A 12,114-nucleotide genomic window follows, 5' to 3' on the forward strand; every position below is an offset into this window, starting at 1 on the left:
CTGAATCATTTGAGGAAATGTAGCAGTCAATTTGTGACCCACAATGTGGTCATTGATTAGGGGTCTGTTATTGAAACGACTAGATATCGACCTCTCCACTGTTTCTTTTACGACTCTGTTGGGGCAGACAATGGGTTGAGATTGTCTGAAAGGCAGCGCTTTCCTCTCCACTGAGTGAGGCGTGAAGTGGGGTGTTCACCATAACCTTCTGACTCTTGTAGAGTTGCATAGGTTTGTGAATAGAATCAGTGAGATTTGGGTATCCACAAATGGTTTCAAGTTCTTGAGTCAATGCAAAAATGAAGGGGATGAACTGCTCTGGTGTATCTCACTGTGCCCTGAAAGATTGAGATCCAAATAAAATGGAATACATGATCTCATTGAATGGCGGAGCAGGCTCAAAGGGCCGAATGACCTACTCCTGCTCCTATCTTCTATGTTTCTATGTAACAACCAGACAATTCTGGCAGTGGTGACCAGTGTTCATTTATGCCTGCATGCTCAGTATTTTAAATTCAGGTTTTTTTTTTACATATACAACAACACATCTGTGCAGACCATGGTGTACACAGTGCACAACAATTAGTTGAACAATTTTGTAGTTAAAACCTTAAACTAGTGTGATTTTTTTTTTTTTGCTCGCAGAGGGTGGCTTATGTTGGGATGCAGACACGAGGTACAAACTGGCCAGCTCTGTCTGAGCACGACAGGTGCCAAGTGTGTCAGGCTCAAGATGACCTTGTAAACTACCGTTTAGCTGGTGGTCCTTGACAGCAACGGATAGTTAACTGAGAATCCAGTGTCTTGTGTTTTTGATCAAGAACAGTGTACACTTAATGTCGCCCACCTTTTATACTCATCCCCCCTCCCTTCCAGTCAGATGTGGGGAAGAAATAATTAAATCCTCTGAGCTTCTCCGGCTTTGTGTTTCTACTACAACCACGGTTGGGGAGGGGGTTGGTTTGGCTGTTGTTGGATTTAATTAAAACTGACCTCCAGAAAAGGGTAACTCTATTCCAGAGCAACTGATTGAAGTGGGTGCAGAAATCTAATGGGAAATTGGGTTTTGTAGACTTGAAGGGTCTACAGCATAAATATTTTTTTAAAATTGGTCTGTTAATAAATGCGGTCTACAGTAGTTTGGACTCTGTCAATACATGGTGTATGCCAGCATATAGGGCGATTCTCGAAACTTAATAATGTCACCTCAGAATCGGGATGTCCTGTACACCAGGTCTAAAATCCGAACCTTGACGGTGAAGACTCGACGCCGGCTCCGACACAATGTCATGCGTGCCCCGTTAGTTATCCACAACGTCTCTGTGCTCCCCCGCAGGGTCCATCTGCCCAGTCCGGCTGCTGTGCTGGCTTTAAACAAGCCGCCAGTGGTCTATTTTAAAATGTGCTTATAAAATTAAAACTTATATAGGGTAATTTGGCATTAAAATATTGTGATTTGCATCCACTGTTTAGTGGAAAGTGCCATATTCAGTGATTGGGGGGGGGGGGGGGGGCGGGGCGGGTGTGTTGCCTTGTACATACCAACCTTTTGGGGGGTCCTCTACAATAGAATATATGGTAGTTCTCACTGAGATAGAATCAGGGAAATTCAGTCACTGTTGTGAGCAAGTTTGTGTCCATTCCCACAATATGAAAATGACTGATATTGGATGTGGTTGTTTTAACTTGAAGAACTTGGTCAGAGCAGTGAGGGAACTCTGCTTTTTGAAATTTATCAGTCCCAATCGAGACCACAAAAAGTGCAGCACATTTGCATACCAGCTTGGTTGAGCGTTTTCTCCTAGACTGATTTTTGAGCCTAAATTCCTTCAGAGTTCACAGGTCAAATTTGCATGGATTAAGCCACTGGTTCTCAAACATTTTTTACTCACATACCACCTTAAAGTAATCCTTTTCTCTCTGTAGTTAGTAAAGGATTGCATAAAGTGGTATGTGAGTAGAGTGGCCATTTCAAACACTAAAATGGAGGGCATGCAGGGTCAGCGTCAAAAGCTCTGTCACGGAGGGGCGACGCTGCCCTCACAATCCCTCCCCCCACCGCGCATGTGCGCCAGAAGAAACATGGCTGCGCATGCCGCCATTTAACGGGTTTTCTGCTGCTTAATTTGTCCTCCATTTGGCCCTACACGGCCAAATGGAGGACAAATTAACGTCCGGCTCAAGTTGGCGCTGGGCAGAAGGCTCAAAGGACGGGCTATCCAGTCACCCTATATGTCAGTGAAAAGAAAAAAGGTTGAGAGCCACTGGATTAGGCAGTCAGTGTACTCGTTCCAAAGTTGTAGGTGTCTTTTTTGCATTTTTTTTTTGTGCCATATTTTGTTTTGATCTCTCCATTAAAATGCCTTCTGATGTTTTCTAATAAACACACTATAAATGATGCAGACCAATTAGTGTGGGTTCTAAATTTCTGAAAGTAGGAACAGATTTGGGCTGTGCTGAGATAACCAGATGCAAGATGAATGTAAACAAGGCAGATTCATTGGCAGAGGAATGAAATCCTATATTGCACATTGAATATAGGAAAGCAAGGAGTACACGTGAAATGAGTTTGAAGTGATCCGTGTTGGGTGAATTGTAGATGACTACTCGAACAGTATTGGCGAGTTTTGTTGTCAATCAAGGCCCTATTGGGGTAGAGAGATTTCATGGTGGGTCTAATGCTTGTTTCTTAATCTCCATGCACATTAGGAATGGGACAGAACCCTGGATTAAGTAGATGTGCTGTTTTTGTGCCACTCATTCAGAATTTATTGTCATGAACATATAATGAAATTCATTGCTTTGCAGCAGAATTTATATAAACTCTCTAACAAAATAAATAAAATTAGTGCAAGAAAAAGACAAAGTTAAGGCAGTGTCTGTGTTCATTCAGGAATATGATGGCAGAGGGAAAGAAGCTGTTCCTTGTGCTGCATAACGTGGGGTGGAATCAGATACTATCAAATGTTCAAAAGGCATTTAGGTCGTTGAATAGCCAAGGTGTCAAAAATGTGATCTGAATGTGAATCGATGACCAAAAGGGTTGGTGTGGACCGAACTGCCAGTTTTTGAGCTATAATCTCTGATTACGTGAGATTTCCCAATCGCTCGCCATTTAAAAAAAATTTAATATCCTCTAGTTTTTCAGAATCCGAAGTTATTGTCATGCACCAGTCATGAAATTCCTTGTTTTGCGGCAGCGGCCGTTCAGATAAAAACCACCTTACAACAATAAATAAAATAGTGCACAAAGAGCCAAAATGAGGCAACCAGTTGGATTCCTTGATCTTTTTTTTTTATTCCTTGATCCTTCAGGAATCTGATGGCGGAGGGGAAGAAGCTGCCCTTTTGCCACTGGCTGCTCATCTTCAGGCACCTGGACCTTTTCCCTGATGGTAGCAGAGTGAAGAGGGCAGGGCCTGGGTGGTGGGGGTCCTCAAGGATAGGGGCGGCTTTCTTCAGACGTCACCTCATGTCAATGTCCTCGATGGAGTGATGTCGCTGGCCGAGTTAACAGCCCTCTGGAATTTTTTTCTTGTCCTGAATGTTGGCAGAGATGAAGTAAAATTTAAATCTTTCTCTTTAAAAAATAAAAGACTGAATTTAGGTCAATTTTTTAAAAAAAATGCAGATTGTGGAACAAAGCACTGAAGATGATCATTTGGCCCATTTGAGCTGGCTCTCTGCAGGATCAATGTTCTTCAGTTATTTCTCCACAGTGCCTTCAATTTTTTTTTCTCTCTAGGTAGTCATCCAATTCTTTTTTCAAATTTAGGCATGCAGCATGGTAACAGGCCATTTCAGGCCACGATCCAGTCCCACCAATTGACCTACAACCCCACCCCCCAGTCCATTTAGAAGGGTGGAGGAAACTGGAGCTCTCAGGAAAAAACCCATGCAGACACTGGGAGAACAAAATGTTACAAGCCCAGAGGTCTTCAAAAGCCAGCTGCAACAGAAACTCACTAAGACAATGGTTACTTAAACAAAAGTTGCTTTTAATTTTCTTCTTACATAAGCCCACAGGACCCCAAAACCCAGCAGCAATAGACACTCACCAAGACAAATGGTTTTTAAAACAAAAGTTATTTTTAATCAACTTAAAACATGAAAATAGAATCAAACTCTATACTTAACTAACCCAAATTAACCCCCTTCTAATTCTAAGCGCACGTGTATGTAATGCGTGTGTAAATTTAAAAGTTCTTTGGTTCATGGTTCAATCTCACTTCTTCCAAGTTCTCTGGATGCAGGCAATTCTTAGACTGTGCACAGAATTCAACATATTTAAAATTCACCAGACTTTGGTGCTCGAAAGGTAAATGTTTACTGCTCAGGAAGGTTCTTGTAAGGTTTGGAGAGAGAGATTTGTTGCTCCAGGATTTCCACAACTGAGGCACCACCATAAGTCACCTCAATGTCTCGCTGATGAAACTTACCCTATCAGGGTTTTCCAGATGGTAACCTCTTTCTTTCAGGTTACGAAAGAGTTCCATTCCTCTTATTCCAAGAGAAACATCAGTCAGATAGCACCCAGCCATCCACTGCTATTGGAACTTTTCATCAGTTTCAACCAGCTCTTCCTGACTTGCACTGTGTCTCACACACACACACACACACACACACACACACACACACACACACACACACACACACACACACACACACACACACACACACACACACACACACACACAAAGCTGAGAGGGCTTCTCTTCTCCCTCCCTCTCTCTCCAACTGAAACTTCCAGCCAAACCATGTGATTCACTCACTTTCAAAACCCCCAACTTCTTCGCAAACAACAAGAGTTCTTTCTTCTGCTCAAGCTGTTGTTTGATGAACAAAACTCAGGATTGACCTTCCTGTAAGCACCCTGCAGAAAGGTACTTGTAACTATCCTGGCTCCAGTTCTAAACAATGGTCATTAATTTTATGATGTCAGTTCAATTAACACCTACTTGTGAAAGGTGAGGTGCATAACATTCTCCAGAGATCTTCAATATTTCTTCAGTCTTTCAAATAAGATCTATTTTAAAAATGTGTTTATGTATGTAACCTACTCTAAATCTACCAAATTCCCCAAAATATTATAATCATTACTTAACCCCCATCTAATTCTAAGTGCACGTGTATGTGATGTGTATGTGTTCAGAAAAGTTCTTTGTTTCACTGTCCAATCATTTACTTTTCACTTCTCCAAGTTCACTGGGATCAGGCAATTTTCACAATGTGCACAGAATATAACACTTCTGATCTTCTCCAGGCTCTGGTGCTTTAACTTAAATTGTTACTGCAAAGGAAGGTCTTTGTTAGTTACATACTTGCAACCAGTTTACCTATCTCGGCTGCACCATTTCATCAGATGCAAGGATCGACCATGAGATAGACAACAGACTCGCCAAGGAAAATAGCGCCTTTGGAAGACTACACAAAAGAGTCTGGAAAAACAACCAACTGAAAAACCTCACAAAGATAAGCGTATACAGAGCCGTTGTCATACCCACACTCCTGTTCGGCTCCGAATCATGGGTCCTCTACCGGCACCACCTACGGCTCCTAGAACGCTTCCACCAGCGTTGTCTCCGCTCCATCCTCAACATCCATTGGAGCGCTCACACCCCTAACGTCGAGGTACTCGAGATGGCAGAGGTCGACAGCATCGAGTCCACGCTGCTGAAGATCCAGCTGCGCTGGATGGGTCACGTCTCCAGAATGGAGGACCATCGCCTTCCCAAGATCGTATTATATGGCGAGCTCTCCACTGGCCACCGTGACAGAGGTGCACCAAAGAAAAGGTACAAGGACTGCCTAAAGAAATCTCTTGGTGCCTGCCACATTGACCACCGCCAGTGGGCTGATAACGCCTCAAACCGTGCATCTTGGCGCCTCACAGTTTGGCGGGCAGCAGCCTCCTTTGAAGAAGACCGCAGAGCCCACCTCACTGACAAAAGGCAAAGGAGGAAAAACCCAACACCCAACCCCAACCAACCAATTTTCCCTTGCAACCGCTGCAATCGTGTCTGCCTGTCCCGCATCGGACTGGTCAGCCACAAACGAGCCTGCAGCTGACGTGGACTTTTTTACCCCCTCCATAAATCTTCGTCCGCGAAGCCAAGCCAAAGAAAGAAGACTTGCAAGTGATCCCAGGAACCAAATGCCAATTGGCCTTTAAAGTGGCAAGTGTGAAAGCAAAATCAGCTCAACGCCAGGGTCAGACAACGTAATCTCACACCAGGGATTGATGGCCTCGACCCCAGTACAATCCCCAGTGTTTACAGACACCGATCGGTGTTGCAATCAGGCAAGTGTGAAAGGGCTAATTGCATTGTGGGATTGAAATGACCCAACCCAAGTTTTTCCGTGAGTGCAGAAGAAAAGATTGACTTTGACTTTGGCTTGGCTTCGCGGACGAAGATTTATGGAGGGGGTAAAAGTCCACGTCAGCTGCAGGCTCGTTTGTGGCTGACAAGTCCGATGCGGGACAGGCAGACACGGTTGCAGCGGCTGCAGGGGAAAATTAGTGGGTTGGGGTTGGGTGTTGGGTTTTTCCTCCTTTGCCTTTTGTCAGTGAGGTGGGCTCTGCGGTCTTCTTCAAAGGAGGTTGCTGCCCGCCAAACTGTGAGGCGCCAAGATGCACGGTTTGAGGCGATATCAGCCCACTGGCGGTGGTCAATGTGGCAGGCACCAAGAGATTTCTTTAGGCAGTCCTTGTACCTTTTCTTTGGTGCACCTCTGTCACGGTGGCCAGTGGAGAGCTCGCCATATAACACGATCTTGGGAAGGCGATGGTCCTCCATTCTGGAGACGTGACCCATCCAGCGCAGCTGGATCTTCAGCAGCGTGGACTCGATGCTGTCGACCTCTGCCATCTCGAGTACTTCGACGTTAGGGATGAAAGCGCTCCAATGGATGTTGAGGATGGAGCGGAGACAACGCTGGTGGAAGCGTTCTAGGAGCCGTAGGTGATGCCGGTAGAGGACCCATGATTCGGAGCCGAACAGGAGTGTGGGTATGACAACGGCTCTGTATACGCTTATCTTTGTGAGGTTTTTCAGTTGGTTGTTTTTCCAGACTCTTTTGTGTAGTCTTCCAAAGGCGCTATTTGCCTTGGCGCGTCTGTTGTCTATTTCATTGTCGATCCTTGCATCTGATGAAATGGTGCAGCCGAGATAGGTAAACTGGTTGACCGTTTTGAGTTTTGTGTGCCCGATGGAGATGTGGGGGGGCCTGGTAGTCATGGTGGGGAGCTGGCTGATGGAGGACCTCAGTTTTCTTCAGGCTGACTTCCAGGCCAAACATTTTGGCAGTTTCCGCAAAGCAGGACGTCAAGCGCTGAAGAGCTGGCTCTGAATGGGCAACTAAAGCGGCATCGTCTGCAAAGAGTAGTTCACGGACAAGTTGCTCTTGTGTCTTGGTGTGAGCTTGCAGGCGCCTCAGATTGAAGAGACTGCCATCCGTGCGGTACCGGATGTAAACAGCGTCTTCATTGTTGGGGTCTTTCATGGCTTGGTTCAGCATCATGCTGAAGAAGATTGAAAAGAGGGTTGGTGCGAGAACACAGCCTTGCTTCACGCCATTGTTAATGGAGAAGGGTTCAGAGAGCTCATTGCTGTATCTGACCCGACCTTGTTGGTTTTCGTGCAGTTAGATAATCATGTTGAGGAACTTTGGGGGACATCCGATGCGCTCTAGTATTTGCCAAAGCCCTTTCCTGCTCACGGTGTCGAAGGCTTTGGTGAGGTCAACAAAGGTGATGTAGAGTCCTTTGTTTTGTTCTCTGCACTTTTCTTGGAGCTGTCTGAGGGCAAAGACCATGTCAGTAGTTCCTCTGTTTGCGCGAAAGCAAAGTGGCAAAGCAGCAGGTATGGATGGAATCCCCCCAGAGGTCTGGAAGGCTGGCGGCAAAACTCTGCATGCCAAACTGCATGAGTTTTTCAAGCTTTGTTGGGACCAAGGAAAACTGCCTCAGGATCTTCGTGATGCCACCATCATCACCCTGTACAAAAACAAAGGCGAGAAATCAGACTGCTCAAACTACAGGGGAATCACGTTGCTCTCCATTGCAGGCAAAATCTTCGCTAGGATTCTACTAAATAGAATAATACCTAGTGTCGCCGAGAATATTCTCCCAGAATCACAGTGCGGCTTTCGCGCAAACAGAGGAACTACTGACATGGTCTTTGCCCTCAGACAGCTCCAAGAAAAGTGCAGAAGAAAAGATTAAAATGAAGGTATAAGCGTGGGGGTGGTGGGGGGGGGGGAAGAGAGAGAGGAAATAAATAGCAATAGCAGACAATTTGTAAACAGAGTGGGAAAATTTATAGCGTTATAGCACACAATTTATAAAGATCATGGGAAAACAGCAATAGCGGACCTGACTTCCCAAAATTCTGTACAGCAGAGAAACCCCTCTATGAATGTTCTGTATGCAGCCAGCCATACAGCCCTTTCTCTGCTGCGTGGAATTCTGAGAGGGCAGGTCCACCCACCATTGCTTTTTCCCATTGTTTTTATAAATTGTATGCGATAGAGCTACAAACTTTCCCACGCTATATAAATTGTGCGCTAGAGGGCTACCAACTTTCCCATTACTTGCCACTATTTATTGCTCACACTTTCCCATGGTCCCTTCTAAAGGTTTATGTAGGTTGACACAACAACAGGGGCTGAAGGGCTCATAGTGTGCTGTACATAAAGCTTAATTATGTTATAATTAGGTATGATTCATTTTGTTCATATATAAGATCTTAATATATCGATCAGGATTTAGGGGACAGGTCCACCATCGCTCGATGCTTCATTATGTCACCATGATGACCTAACCCCAGGGATGGCTTCTTGCAAGTGTGAGTGTTCATTGTCCGAGTTAGGAGTGGTCAAGTGTGAAAAGCCAAACCCCCCCCCCCCCCCCCCCATTCCTATCCCAGGACACTAAACCACCAATTTAGTGGGATGCAAGTGTGAAAGAGGCTAGAGAGATGTTTGTTCCTTCAATCAGCCACTCCAGTGTTTTGCCGAAGAAACTTGGGTTTTCAAAGGATACCTCTTTTTCCAGGTTACCACAGCATTATTTCCCCCCCCCCCCCCCCCCCATTCCAGGAGAAGCCCATCAACCAGCCACTTCCTCTTATAATTGACTTCAAGGGTTGACTACAAATGGGATCTTATTGCAGGAGTGCAAAGCTTTCAGCCTCCAACACCAATTCCTGCTGCAAATCTGACCCTCTCTCTCAATAATCATGTTTTCTTTCTCTCTGCAAAACCACATGACACCTCTTAGAATAAATAGTAACCTTCAACTAGCAATTTAAACCTCTGGCACCAGTCTTAATAGCACAAGATTTTCAATTCTTCAGCCTGGACCCTGTGTAAACGTGGTGATCCACCAACACCTGCTTGTAAAACTTTCACAAGTACTCTTCCATTGTCTCTCAAAGTAGACTCCTAGGCTCCACCTTGGGCACAGCTCTTCCATTTTAAATGAGACATCTTTTGTGAAGTGTACCTAAACTGAACCCCCACGATCTAGACTTTTTAAGATATTTTAATCATCTATTAATCCAAACCCCGGTCCTGATCACTGGAGCTGTAACAGTGTTGTGCTAACCGCTATGTCTCCAAAGTTTCTAGTTTGCATGAGTACTAATATCTGGTTGGTCATGTTGAACTGTGTGATGATGTGCCTTCAGTGTTTTCAGACAGCAATGTTGGAAAAATCTGAAAAATTTAACATAAATTAACATAATCACTCACCTTGTGATCATTTACACTGCACCCCTTAACTTCCTGTGCGTGTTTGTTCCAGAGCAAGTTCACCTGAGTCATCAGCTGGGCATCAAATTCATTAGGTGAGTTTTGTGGTGTGATTTAGACTGCAAGCTTTCCCCAAAAAGTAGTAGGGGTCCTGCAGGGTAAATCGCGGTGCAGGAATTGAGTAAAAATTCCTGCATTTTCCTTTTTAGACTGCCCATGTAGCGGCAAATTTCATTGACTGTGCCATTACGAGCCTGCGGTCTTAAAAACTATGGCTAGCTCATGGTTCTTAGCTGCCTGAAGGAAGAAAAGCATGAGGGTACAGGGCAGGAAGTAATACCGGACGTGCTTTTTCTTCCCTGCCTTTCTCATTGACCTGCTTTGTCCAATGTCTAGTCTTGAATGAACTTCAGTTAAAACTCAGTGCTGGAGAAACCTAGCAGATTAAACCGTGATAAAGATTCATAACCAACGTTTTGGGCTTGAGCCCTTCATCAAGATATGAGCAAAATGTAGGCAGGTGCCTGTTCTTGCCAGACCCACTGAGTCCCTTAAGCACTTTTTACTGCACCTGGAAGTGACCTGCCTGGCTGATGCGCTGATGTTGGAGGATATCTCTCTCTCTCTCTCTCTTCCCACCCCTTTCCCATCCAGCCACACAGCACTGCTTCCTCTATTGGCCTATTTTGAGTAACTTCTGTGTAAACAATTCTGGGGCCCATGTGACTCGTATGCAGTGTACCTTTTTTTTCTTGTGAGTTATTTACCAGCCTTCGTGTCAGCTCTTGGACAAAGCAGCACAGACATTTTAATCTGTTGTATTTTTGTCTGCAGCATTGGCAGCACCAGGTTCTGATTGACTTGACTGTTAACTGCACTGTTGTAATTTGTCACCACATCCCATGCTTTTGCAACCCATTCCTTTATTGTTTTTGAGCTGCTGGTGGTGAACTGCGGCCAAAAGCCACTGTAGTCAATGTGATGGAATGAATAAATCCCCATTTCTCTTGGGGCTGGAGTTGTAGCATTTATGACGAAGCTGCAAGGTGGTTCCAAATTTGGGTGCTGCGCAGTTTGGCGAAAGTGTGGGGTCATCGTATGATGAGGTCCCACAGAAGGCTGGTGTGGCTAAGGCAATGTTATTACTGCTCCGGCGACCTGCGTTCGTATCCGGCACTGACTGGAGTTTGTACGTTCTCCCTCCGTCTGCATGGGTTTCCTCTGGGGGCTCTGGCTTCCTCCCACCGTTCAAAATGTACTGGGTGTAATTGAGTGGCATGGGCTTGTGTGGTGAAAAAGCAGGTTGTAGTGCTTTAAATTCTAAAAAAAATTTAAAAGATATTGGTGTGTAAAATTGGAGAACATGGTAGAGGAGAAATGGTTGACAGGCAGGAAGTAGTGGGAATAATGGAGTCCTTTTCTGACGACTGGCATGCAGTTACGAGTGGGGTACCATAAATTTGATGCTGGAGCCCCAGCTATTTATGATATATTAATGGTCTGGGAAAGGAGTTACTAATGGAGTAAAGTCAAAGGAGGAAAAACCCAACACCCAACCCCAACCCACCAATTTTCCCCTGCAACCGTGTCTGCCTGTCCCGCATCGGACTTGTCAGCCACAAACGAGCCTGCAGCTGACGTGGACTTTTTACCCCCTCCATAAATCTTCGTCTGCGAAGCCAAGCCAAAGAAATACACAGTGCTGGAGAAACTTCACTGTGCTGTATATCTACGTTATATTAAAAAAAAAATGAAAGGTTAAGTGCCTGGCTCCAGGTGACTAAAGTTAGACATAGAGCACAGTGACAGGCCCTTTCAGCCCATGAGCCCATTCCACCCAATGACACCCAGTTGACTGACAACCCCCAGTACGGTTTCTTCAATGGTTGGAGGAAACCGGAGCCTCCAGAGGAAAACGATGCAAACACAGGGAGAACGTACCAACTCCTTTCAAGCAGTGCCATATTCGAATCCTGGTTGCTGGCGCTGTGACCGCGTTGTATTAACTGCCATGCCAATCGTGCCATCCTTAACTACGAAGGTCAAAAGGGGATCTTTGAAAGTTACCTTTGGTGCACATCATCATTCAGGTGCCTTGCTGTTCACCGTGGGTGATCATGTCTCCCCATCCGTCGGGATCTCTGATCCTTCGAATTGTAGTCGTTGCTGTCCTCCTTTGGTGAAAACTCCATCTTTGAGCGGAGACTGTCGTCGATGTTGAGTTCCTGATTCTACATGGGAAAAATACTGGTGGTTTCCTGTTGCCTTCTTCAGTTGCAGTGTCCATACTGGATGGGTAACCCTGGCCATGGATCAGCTGATTTATCAGCTGATTTAAATTTGGGTTTGCAATGGAGAAAT

The 12,114-nt window shown here is 45.2% G+C and overlaps 1 protein-coding gene across 7 annotated transcripts in view; it reads left to right on the forward strand.

Annotated features, from left to right (window-relative positions):
• LOC138748614 (RAC-beta serine/threonine-protein kinase) overlaps positions 1-12,114 on the forward strand; it is a 103,822-nt gene that overhangs the window by 25,677 nt on the left and 66,031 nt on the right. The window lies entirely within an intron of this gene.

This window comes from Narcine bancroftii, chromosome 13, assembly GCF_036971445.1.
Source record: "Narcine bancroftii isolate sNarBan1 chromosome 13, sNarBan1.hap1, whole genome shotgun sequence".
NCBI classification, from domain to species: Eukaryota; Metazoa; Chordata; class Chondrichthyes; order Torpediniformes; family Narcinidae; genus Narcine; species Narcine bancroftii.